The 12,307-nt window shown below is 41.9% G+C and overlaps 1 pseudogene; it reads left to right on the top strand.

Moving 5' to 3' along the window:
* Nucleotides 1-2,205: 2,205 nt before the first annotated feature.
* LOC148114223 (uncharacterized) lies at nucleotides 2,206-3,169 on the top strand (annotated as a pseudogene).
* Nucleotides 3,170-12,307: the final 9,138 nt, after the last annotated feature.

Raw genomic sequence — 12,307 nt, 5'->3', positions numbered from 1 at the left:
AGATGTAGGCCCCCGTCCTTCTTTTCCCTGAACAATACAGGTGCGGCCAAACGGGAACGGCTGGGTTGAATAAAACCTCTGGCTAGGTTTTTGTCAATGTAACGTCTCAATTCCTCCAACTCAGGCCTCGTCATCACATACATACGTGGTTTGGGTAGGGTGACCCCTGGTTTTAACTCTATAGCGCAGTCGGTGGGGCGGTGGGGCGGCAACACCTCACACTCCTCCTCTTTAAAGACTGCTTCAAGATCTTTATACACATCCGGATATGTTGTTGGGGCTAGACCAACTAAACCCCCCATCTGCGGTCCTCCCTGGTCCACTTGTGCCTCCGGCTCTGGTTCCGGACCCACAGTCAGTCGAATCCGTCGAAACCCCCCTTCCCACCATATCATGGGCCTCCATTTGTCTAACCACGCGAGGCCCAATATTACGGGTTCTACCATTGTGTCAACGATCACAAAGCGAATGGTCTCCCAATGCTCCCCAATGCCCAATATGACCGCTTCAGTGACCCTGGTTGCCGGTTTCCCACCCAGTAAAGAACCGTCCATTTATTCAAAGCGGATGGGAGTGGGCAGCTTTGCCACCATTCCCCCTTTTCGAGCCATCCGGTGCTGGGACCAGCCGCTTCCGCGTCCACCGCCCCTGGCTGCTGCAACCTCTCCTTGGGCCGAACCATCGGCTCCTCCGCCTCCTCCTGGCCGTCAGTCGTGGGGCCCGTCGTAAGGGTCTCTGCTGCGTCGTCTATTCCCAGTAGACTGACTGTCGTGCCTTCCGCCATGCTCAGCACGCTCCAGTCGCTCATACCGGACGAAAAGGGAACGCCGACTTTTCTGTCAAACCCCCGCACGTTGGTTACCCCGAGAAGGAAGAACAACTCGAATGCCGGGTCTTGGATGCATGAAGTCTTTAATCCAGTCAGGTCACAACGATAGCGGCAGTTGACATTAATGCGATATGCAAAAAGTTGGTGTTGGGAGCGGCTGCCTTCCAACGCCTTTTAAACTATCGTGCCGGTAAAGGAAACATCCTTCCGGGTCGGGCGGCCACAGCGCATGCGCCATGGCTCCGCAGGAGCGGAGGGCGCACAGAAGTATCCCTATCCCGGCCGCAGGGTGACCGGCCGCCTGAGAGCCTGGAGCCAACACCCCCCTTCACCACAGTGAATATGCGTTGCCGCCAATCCCACCCCGTCCTTTGCCGCGACTAGCGAACGAGCCCAGGCTGCGCGTCCAGGAAGCGGAGGTCGGGATCGCTGCTACCCGGCGAGGTGTCGAGGGCTCTTGACACATTAAACATGAAACTCAGTCAACTGAACATTCAAAAATGCATCACAAATATCATTGACTGGTGCTAATGGTTGATATGGGTTGCTGCCAGCGTCCTAGGTATCAACCAAGTACCTTCTTAAAATACACGATAATCCAAGTAGTGCAGTTTTTTGCAGTTCTGCTGGTGTTATTGCAGGAAGCTGCAATTTGTTGCTGTATCTTATAAAATTGTTGGACATGGTACCAAGTGCCCCAATGACAATGGGTATCACTGTTACATGTTTCATCCATAATTGCATAGTTTCAACGGCCAGGTTGCGATATTTTGTGATTTTTTTCCAGTTTTTTTTTTTTTGACTCTGGCATCTCCTGGTACTGTGATGTCAATAAATTGTACATTTCAGGGAGGGTGGAGCCTGACAGCCTGATGAGCCGGTAAGAGTTTTTCCCGGCTCTGGAACAGTGGGCCAATAAAATTTATCATCTAACTAAAATGGACATAAATTTGTGAAGGATTGTTTATGATTATCTGGGCCAACAGCGGAGGAAAAAGAGAGTTGTTTGGGACAGTGAAAAACCGATAAATAATGTTTAAAATGTGGGGCCTAATCGCTGTTGTTGGAATGCCACAGAAGAATATTTGGAATTGTTTTTAGACAGCAGCGTGCTTCAAGGAGTGATTAATAACTTTACAACCTCACACGATTAAGCAGCCCGTTTTATTACAGATAAAAAAAAAACACACACCTGCTGGAAGCAGAAGGTTTATTTGATTGTTGCCCAGGCTTTGAAGATTTATGCCATCGAAAAACAAAAAGGTGTTAGCAAATGTAAGTGGCAATGTATCCATCCTTCAAATCACACCATTGCATGATTAAAAAGACAATCTCTGGGTTTATCGGAGCAAGAGAGTTTAGAGAGCAAAACAATAATGGTGGCGAAAACTGGCTCACAGCCAGCAACAGTGGATGAACTCAGAGAAATGCTGACTAGCACTAAAGAGTCGATTTTCAAAAGAATGGATGATTATGCAGAAAAAGTTGACAAGCGCATATATTTAGCTATAAATATTGGTCATAATGATAAACAGATTAAGCTTCTTAGAGTGGAAGCTGACCAATTAGGGAAACAAATGAGGCAGATGGAAGAAAAGCACTCTCTGGAGTTTGATGAGCATGAGAAAAGATTGATTTCTCTGGAAGATCAAAGCAGATGATCATCAATACGAATTCGAAATTTACCAGAGATGACAGGAGAGGACATGAGGAAATTGATCCCATGATGGTTTAAAGAAATAATCCCTGTTAGATCGGCGCTGGAAAGAAACGCGACTCAGCTGCTGTCCGTTCAGCACTCTTTATTAGAACATAGTAAAACAGACTGCCGGCAGTGGCTCCCGAACCTCCTTATATTCTGCTCAGGCCAGCCAGCCAGCCAATGACAGTTGTTCAAACTTCCCGCTGGTGGAAGTAACCAATCCCCCAGCGGATGTCCCACAGAGTGGGCACTTTCAGAGCTGGGTCTCGTCCCAGAGACATTTTGGTAAAATTCTCTAATTATTACAAAAAAGAGCAGCTGATGATGAAGCTAAGGTCGTTAGCTTTGTTGAAGTTTCAAGGATCTACAGTTCAAGTTTATAATGATCTTTGCACCAAACAATTAAGTGGAGGCGTAGCGTTAAATCAATCACCAAAGAGCTCAAGAGAAGGGAGATAAAGTACACATGGGGATACCCAGTATTTATGAGGTTTATGTATGATGGGAAACAATATAGGATTACCTCTTTGGAGCAAGGCATTGAGCTACTTAAAAGTCTGGGGCTGGAATTGCAGGGCGATGCTGCTCTTAAAAGTGCCAATGGTGGAGGAAGAGGAGCCACGGCAAGTGGGAAGTGAGATCGACAAGACTGAGATGATAAATCTGTAACATATTAATATCAGAAGGCTTGCTGGTTCTGGACTGTGGGCTTCATCTCCCCCCCTTTAAGGGAATGGCTGGAGCATTAGGCTACCGGGGATTTAGTGGGGGGAAAAGAGTTTGGGGAGATTTGGGGGTGGGGAAGGGGGGTAGGTTATTTAGTTGAGTTTGTTTTGTGCTTTTTTATATGTTGGTTTAAGTTAAAGTGCACAAGGGATTGTAAAGAATTTGTATGTGCTGAATATGGATAAAACTATTAAGAATTACAACACTTAATGTCAAAGGTTTGGGGGCAGTGGTGAAAAGGAGGAGAATCGTACAATTGCTAAACAAGGAAAGATCTGACATCATTTTTTTGCAGGAAACTCACCAGGATAAGGATGGAGTAAATGTAGTTCATTTGAAGTGGTCACTCCATTATGAAAAGTCACTGGGGACTTCAAAAAAAATGGGGTGGCCATACTGATTTCTAAAAGAACTGGATTTACTATGGAGAATATAAAAAAAGATGGGCATGGTAGATTTATTATGATTAAAGGTCAAATTGAAAGTACAGCATATATTTTAATGTTAATGTTTATGCCCCAAATGTGAGACATAGAGAATTTTTTTTAGAATTGTTTAAAGTATAGTATAGTATAGTAGTATAGTATAATTTTATTTCTATACTGCCCTTCTCCCGAAGGACTCAGGGCGGTGTACAGCCTATTTAAAAACACAAGACAAACATCAATTAAAAATTTAAAATTATTAAATAAATTCGGCTCAATTTAAAACCCCAGAAATTTAAAATACCTCAATTTAAAATTATTATGTTGATAGCCCGGCCTGGCGGAACAACAGGGTCTTCAGTGCACAGCGAAATATCCGGAGGTCGGAGATCTTATGTATTTCTTTTTTTTTATTGAAAAAGTTTTTCAAATACAGATTTTTCCCCCTTTCCCCCCCTCCCTAACCCCCCTCCCCTCCCCTCACCCTGTGGCTTCTCCAGAATAAAACCCAAATTAATAACAGTTTATATAATACTTTACCATCCTTTTTGCTCCACCCCCCATATGCTGACCCTTTCTTTCTAACAATATTATTATATCCCCCTTATACTATGCATTTCAAAGCAACATTCAGCTGTAAAATTATATAACAAATCCTAATTTGGCAATTTCGGCTCATAATCTATCCATTTCCTCCTCCCCCATGCATATATCTCTTAATTCAAATCTTTTATGTATATTAATATAGCATAACATCCCTTTTCCTAAACTAAACAATCAGTAAGCTAACCTATCTCCACCCACTTTCCTACAGGTCTACCATACATAATATTTTCGATATCTTTGTTCTTCTGCCCACACCACTAAAAAATATTTCCATATATAAATAAAATTCTCAAATGACTTTAAGCTTGTAATCCATATAATATCTTCTGTGATGTCTTTCAACTGGATTGTTAATTTCATCACCCATGTTAGGGTAACATCAAATTCTAGTTCCAACAGTATGTTCAGTATCTTCAATTACCATCTGCCCCCATCAATAGTAAGTATTTTCGTATAGCAAAAAACCACCCGAGTGACTTTATATTTGTATTCCATATAGTGTCTTTTGTAATGTCTTTCATCTAGATTATTCATTCCAACCACCATGTTAGGGTAACAACCAGATCTTCTGCATGCCCCAATCCCATAATTCTCTTGCCTTGTAGCTCAGCATAAACGTAATCCATTCGTCAAAGAGTCCAAAATAGAAAGTTCCAATCCACTCAATTTAAGGCCATCTTCCACATCCCAAGAGTACAGCACTGCAGAGATCTGTCACTCTCCTCAAGATAATATAAACCAATACTTTGCCTCAACTATATTTTCATATATTCAATCGTCTCTTAAGTAACTGGCATTACACTGTTGTTTGGTCTAAAAAATTTTATTTTTGTACTTCTTCTTTTCTTAACTTTTTGTGGCTTAGATCTCCATCCTGATTTCCTTTCTATGAGTTGTATATCAACTGTTTGATTTCCATGTTGGTCTGTAGCTTGATAAGTCATCACATTAGAATCCAAAGCCGCCTCTCTTGTATTTATAGGTAATCCAACTATAACCTCTGAAGGAGAATCCAGAAGCGGCTTGTCCACTAAGGCCTCTGTAGCTTGTTGTTTTTCCATTACCTCCACCACCATATGCTTAGCCTGAATTTCAATCTCTTTTTGATTTTGCTTTTCTTTATTCCCCTCGTGTGTTATACATGGAGATGTTGAGCCCATTTTAAAAACCTTATAGTAAAATTCTTCCACTTTTTCAATAGTATTTAGTTGATATCTTTCTCCTTGATATCTCAATATTATACCAACTGGAACATCCCACCTAAATGGGATGTTTTGTTTCTTTAGCTCAGTCACCAAAAATCCAAAATCCTTTCTATCTTTTAACATCTTGGGCGGTAGCTCTTTAAATATCCAAATCTTCCTTCCATGCATTTCAAGAGTGGAGTTAAAAGACTTTTGCACAATATCATTTCTTATTTCTTTATCAGTAAAGTAGATCACCACATCTCTAGGCAATTGCCTTTGCTTTGCCACCCAAGAATTAACTCTGTAGGCCTTATCAATCTTGCAGGATACCTCTTCAGGACTAACCTTTAAAATCCCAGCCAGAACTTCAGCAGACATCTTTCTCAAATCTTCTCTTTTATCTTCCTGTATTCCCCTAATTCTGACCGCAAATTCCATAAATCTGAATTGTATCATTATGACTTCATTTTCAATCCTTTGTTTTATATTATCTGCATTGTAAGTCTTGTAGTCAGCTTCCTTTATTTTTGGCTCTACTTCTGAGCTATTTTCTTGAATCATTGTTAAGTCATTTTCAATTCTTTGTATTTTATTATCCAAATTATGAATCTTGTAATCAACTTCCTTCATATTAGACTCTATTTCTGAATTAAACTTTTCATCCACTTTATCATAAGAAACTTATCATATGTTGCTTGAATTTATCATACTTTTGTTGAACCAACTCTTTAATTTCCTGTCTAAATTTTTCAAGGTTCTGGTTCACAATCTCATCATGTCTTGCCATCTCCTCCAATACAAATTGCGTTAGATCTTTAAAGCCATTCCTCTGCATCTGCAAACTCAAAACTTGTTCATGTGGTTTATGAATGGGAGAGCCTCCCCCCACAGCTTGGTTGTCTGGCTTTGTGAGTTTTAACGCCATCATGCCACACAAGCAGATTTTTTTCCCCTTTAAAGAAGAAGACTTCTCTCCAAACAATATCAATATCAAGTTTCTAAGAAGGAAGAAGCATGAAATAAGAATTTTTCTCTTCACTTCTAGCCAGCACTGTTATCTCAGTTACTTTGTAACATATTAAACTAGTCAAACGGAAGGACTTTCGCTTTCAGCTCTTCTCAAGCCTCAGCCAGTCGCCATTTTAAACTTTCTTTTTTCCCCTTTCCACTCTTCTTTGCTTTTAAAGTCAGTCTTAGGGTTGTTAGAAGTACTTGCAGTTTAGGGTCCCAGGTCCAGATTTCATCCTTCTTGTTCAGAAAGTCTGTTAGTTTTCGTTGGTTGGTCTGGTCCCATCGCCTGGCTCTGCAAAGCGCAGAGTTCGCCCAAAGCCCGGAGCAGCGGCGAGGAGAATAGGGAGCCACATCCTGCTTCCTCCACAGAGGTAAAAAAGAACTCTGGGGACTTCGCAGAGGGCTCTACCTGCCCTCGCCAGCTCTATCTCACGTTTCCTTATGGAAACGGAGTTTTTCGAGCCACCTTTCAGGTGTAAAGGTGGCTCTTTACGGGCGACGGGGCTGGCGGTCTCAAAGGACCGTCTGGCGGTGACGGAAGCCAGACCGGAAGCCAGAGATCTTATGTATTTCCGTGGGCAGTTCATTCCACAGGGCTGGGGCTCCCACAGAGAAGGCCCTCCCCCTGGGTGTCACCAGCCAACATAACTTGGCCAATGGCACCCTGAGGAGACCCTCTCTGTGGGAGCGAACTGGCCGGTGGGAGGCTATTGGTGGCAGAAGTCGGTCTCGAAGGTACCCGGGTCCTATGCCATGGAGTGCTTTAAAGGTGGTGACCAACACCTTGAATCGTACCCGGAAGACCACTGGGAGCCAGTGCAGCTCACACAGGAGGGGTATCACGTGGGCACAACAAGTTGCGCCCATAACCACCCACGTGGCCACATTCTGGACCAGCTGGAGCCTCCGAGTGCCCTTCAAGGGGAGCCCCATGTAGAAGGCATTACAATAGTCCAGCCGGGAGGTGACAAGAGCATGAGTGACTGTGAGCAAGGCGTCCCGGTCCAGAAAGGGCTGCAACTGGCAAATCAGGTGAACCTGATAAAAGGCCCCCGTGGCCACGGCTGTCATATGCTCTTCTAAAGACAGCCGTGCATCCAGGAGGATGCCCAAATTGCGAGCCCTCTCTGTGGGGGGCAAAGATTCACCCCCAATAGTCAGCCAGCTGACTATATCGGGACGCCGGCAGCCACAGCCACTTGGTCTTGGAAGGGTTGAGTCTGAGCCTGTTCCTCCCCATCCAGACCCGCACGGCCTCCAGGCAGCGAGACATTACATTAAGGGCATCGTTGGGGTGGTCTGGGGTGGAGATGTACAGCTGAGTATCATCAGCGTACAGATGACACTTCACCCCAAAACCACGGATGATCTCACCCAGCGGCTTCACATAAATGTTGAACAGAAGGGGCAAGAGGACCGACCCTTGTGGCACTCCCCATGCGAGGCGCCTCGAGGTTGACCTCTGCCCCCCTGCCAACACAAACTGCGAGCGGTCAGAGAGGAAGGAGGAGAACCACCGCAAAACGGTGCCCCCTATTCCTAACCCCCTTAACCGCTGCAGCATGATACCATGGTCGATGGTATCAAAAGCCGCTGAGAGATCTAATAGGACTAGGGCAGAGGAGCAACCCCTGTCCCGAGCCCTCCAGAGATCATCCACCAACGCGACCAATGCCGTTTCTGTGCTGTACCCCTGTCTGAAGCCTGACTGGCATGGGTCCAGATCGATTGCTTCATCCAGGTGTCGGGGAAGCTGTCGTGTCACCACACTCTCAACAACCTTCGCCACAAAACGAAGGTTGGAGACCGGACGGTAGTTGGCTAATTCAGCCGGGTCCAGGGAAGGCTTCTTGAGGAGGGGCCTCACTACCGCCTCTTTCAAGGTGGCAGGAAAGGCACCCCCACTCAAAGAAATTCCCTGGAGCCAGCCTCATGAAACCTCCCAGGAGGCCAGTACCAACCAGGAGGGACACAGGTCCAATAAACACGTGGCAGCACTAATCTTACCCAGAACCCTGTCCACATCCTCGGGAGCCACAGGATTAAACTCCTCCCAGATAATATTCTCAAGACCTACCCTCGTCTCCTCCCCTGGACTCATCCAATTGGAGTCCAAGCCATCCTGAATCCGAGCAACTTTATCATGCAGTAATTAAAGTAATAGAAGAATTTAAAGAAGGACATGTCATCTTAGGTGGAGATTTTAATATGGTTATGAATAATAGATTGGATAGGACCAATCCCACAAGTGCTGAAAGGAGGAATAATATCACCATTTTAAATAAATTAATAAAAGAAAAAGATTACGTGGATGGGTGGCATTTTCTTAAAGGTAGAGAGCCCAGTTTTACATATTATTCCCCAATTTATAAATCTTATTCTAGAATTGATTATGTTTTCGTTTCTAGGGATATGACAACTCAGTTGTGTAGAATGGAAGTGGGAGTAAAGTAACAGATCATGCGGTGGTTAGTTTAGACTTCATGGTAAAAAAAGACTATAGAGAAGCGATTAGATGGAAGTTGACTACAAGGATTCTTAAAAATGAGAAAGTGGTTGAGAAAATGCAAAAGGAGATATCAGAATTGTGGGAAATTAATGAAAAAGGAGAAATAGCAATGAGATTGGTGTGGGACACCATGAAGGTGATGACACGGGGAATATGTATTAGGGAAGCTTGTAGTGTTAAAAGGCAAGAAGCTGCATTTTGGGAAAAATTAAAGGAACAGATTAAGAAATTGGAAAAAGAGTATTGGCATACAAGAAATAAACAGAAATTAATAGAATTACAAGCTAAGAAAAAAGAATTAGAGAATAAAAATTTAGAGGAAGTTCAGAATAATTTAATATACATGAAAAGAGAATTTTTTGAAAATAGTAATAAAAATTCTAAGATGCTTGCCAGGCTCACACAAAAGGAGAAAGCTAAAAATTCAATAGATATAGTGAAAGATAAATTGGGGAATTATTGTAGTACAATGAAAGAAAAGTTAAAAATATTCCAGGAATTTTATCAAGAGTTGTACAAGGGTAAAGCTCCTGCAGCTCGCTCCTGTGCGAGCTGCACTGGCTCCCGGTGGTCTTCCGGGTGCGCTTCAAGGTGTTGGTTATCACCTTTAAAGCGCTCCATGGCATAGGGCCTAGCTATCTTCGAGACCGCCTGCTGCTACCGACGACCTCCCAGTGACCCATGCGCTCCCACAGAGAGGGCCTCCTCAGGGTGCCATCAGCCAAACAATGTAGGCTGGTGACCCCCAGGGGGAGAGCCTTCTCTGTGGGGGCACCTACCCTCTGGAATCAGCTGCCCCCAGAGATAAGGAGAATCCAAGACCTCAGTGCCTTCCACCGTGCCCTTAAAACCCACTTTTTCCAGCAAGCCGGGCTGGCTTAGGAAGAAATTTTTTAAAATTTTTAAATGTTTAATTGGTTTGTGGTTTTTTAAATTTTGGGCCAAATTTATATAGATTTTAATTGTTTTTAATATTTGTATTTCATGTTTTTAATTCTGGCTGTGCACCGCCCTGAGTCCTCAGGGAGAAGGGCGGTATATAAATTGAAAATAAATAAATAAAAAAATAAATAAAGAGGTTAAGAAGGACAGAATGGAAGCTTATATTGGGAAATATATAAAAATGGGTCTGGAAATGGAGCATAACGAATTAATGGAAAGGAGTATATCGCAAAGGGAAATTGTAGAAGTAGTTGAAAGTTTGAAGGTGGGTAAATCACCCGGGGTAGATGGATTAGGAACAGAATTCTATAAAATATTTAAAACATTATTAGTACCGAAATTATTAAAGCTATATAATGCAATATTAGAAGGGGAAAAGATTCCAGAATCATGGGAGCAGTTGTTAATAATATTAATATCTAAACCAGATAAGGATCTGATGCTCCCTGACTCGTATAGACGTATATCATTAATAAATCAAGATGCAAAAAAATTTTCAACTATTTTAGCAAGAAGAATGAATAATTTTATAGGTAATTATATAAGGGAAGATTCAATGTGGATTTGTAATGGGTCGACAAATGCATAATTTGGTTGGAAGAGTGTTAAATGCAATTCACGAGATTAAAAATCTAAAGCTTAAAGCGGGGATATTAGCCTTAGACATTTTTAAGGCCTTTGATTGTGTGAGCTGGCAAGCGTTAAAAATGGTAATAGACAGCATGGGGTTTGGAAATAAATTCAAAGTTGTAATAGATCAATTATATTCTCGGAACTCTGCCTTAGTGGTAGTGAATGATGGAGTTACAGACAAGATATGACTTGCTAGAGGAACAAGGCAAGGGTGCCCACTCTAACCTGTCCTATTTGTATTGGTTATGGAACTATTGGCCAATGCATTAAGAGATGACAGGGAGATAGAAGGGATAGGTAAAATAAAACTAAATATGTTTGCTGATGATACTTTGTTAACAGTTAAGAACATAGTAGATAAGATGGAAAGAATTGGATGGCATCTAAAAGAATTTGAAGAAATAACTAGATTAAGAATAAATTGGTCAAAATCTGAGTTGATGTTGTTTATTTATTTATTTATTTTTTAAACACAAACAAATGTACAAGGTAAATACATGTAAAAACACATACATATACATCAATACAATACACACACAAAGAAAAAAAGAAAAAACTATTCTAGGAAACTATCATGTCGGTGGTTGTTTTCTAATTTACCTGTTGTTTCTTTATTTAAAAGTTTGAATTTCTGCTTATTTGTGTCTTAACGTAATTGTGCATTTCTAAGCGTAGTTTTCTGCAATTCGTACTAACTATTCATAACTACCATCCTATTGTTTTCCTCATGTGCCACTTTCTGTACTCTTATTTAGGTTTTCCTAACATTTTATTTTACTGGCCGTATCTTTCCCTCCAGCCATGAGTACCATCTTTGCCAAACTATATAATAATCGGTATCTTCCTTCTCTTGAAGCTCCTTAGTCTATCCATTTCTGCACATTTGGTTATTTTTGCAATTATTTTTGCTTCTGTTGGTAGTAGTTCGGATTTCCAATTTTGGGCGTATAATATGCGTGCTGCTGTCAAAATGTGAATGATAAGGTATTTTATTTCCTTAGTATATTGTGGCGTAGTCATTCCAAATAGAAAAAATTCCGGTTTCATTTCAACTTTTTGTTTGGTTATTTCTTTGATCATTCTCTTAATTTCTTGCCAGTAATGTTGTGCCTTTCTGCAAGACCACCAGAGATGGTAGTATGACCCCTTTTGCAACTTGCATTTCCAACACATTGGTGATGTATTTGGAAACATTTTAGCCAAACGTGCCGGTGGGAGGTGCCATCTGTAGAATATCTTATATAGGTTTTCTTTGTATGGGATCAACATTGTCATCTTATGATTTTCTGTCCATAGCTTATCCCATTTGTCCAGTTCTATGTTATGACCTATATTTCTTGCCCAGTTTATCATGTTTTCTTTCACCGTTTCCTCCTCTAATTTATACCTTAGTAGATAACTGTAAATTTTAGATATCATTTTCTCGTCCGTGCCTTTTAGTATTTTGTCCAATTCATTCGGTTCAGTTTGGAATCCATATTGTATCCGGTCTGCTGTGAATCTTGACTCTATTTGAAGGTATGGCCACCAATCCGTAACGCCTTTCCAGTTCTTGTCTCATGTATAGGTTCCCTTCACTGCTCAACGGTTCTTGATATTTCCTCATCTTTCCTATTTCTATAGTATTTGGGTAGATTAATGCTTCCATAGGGGACAGCCATCTCGGGATTTTACTATAATGGTGCTTTCTGATGTTTTTCCACATTTTGTATAATGAACCTCTGATTAAGTGCCTCT

The sequence above is a fragment of the Pantherophis guttatus genome, chromosome 4, assembly GCF_059756535.1.
Source record: "Pantherophis guttatus breed Tessera chromosome 4, ASM5975653v1, whole genome shotgun sequence".
Lineage (NCBI taxonomy): Eukaryota > Metazoa > Chordata > Lepidosauria > Squamata > Colubridae > Pantherophis > Pantherophis guttatus.
This window is presented reverse-complemented; position numbering and strand designations above follow the sequence as displayed.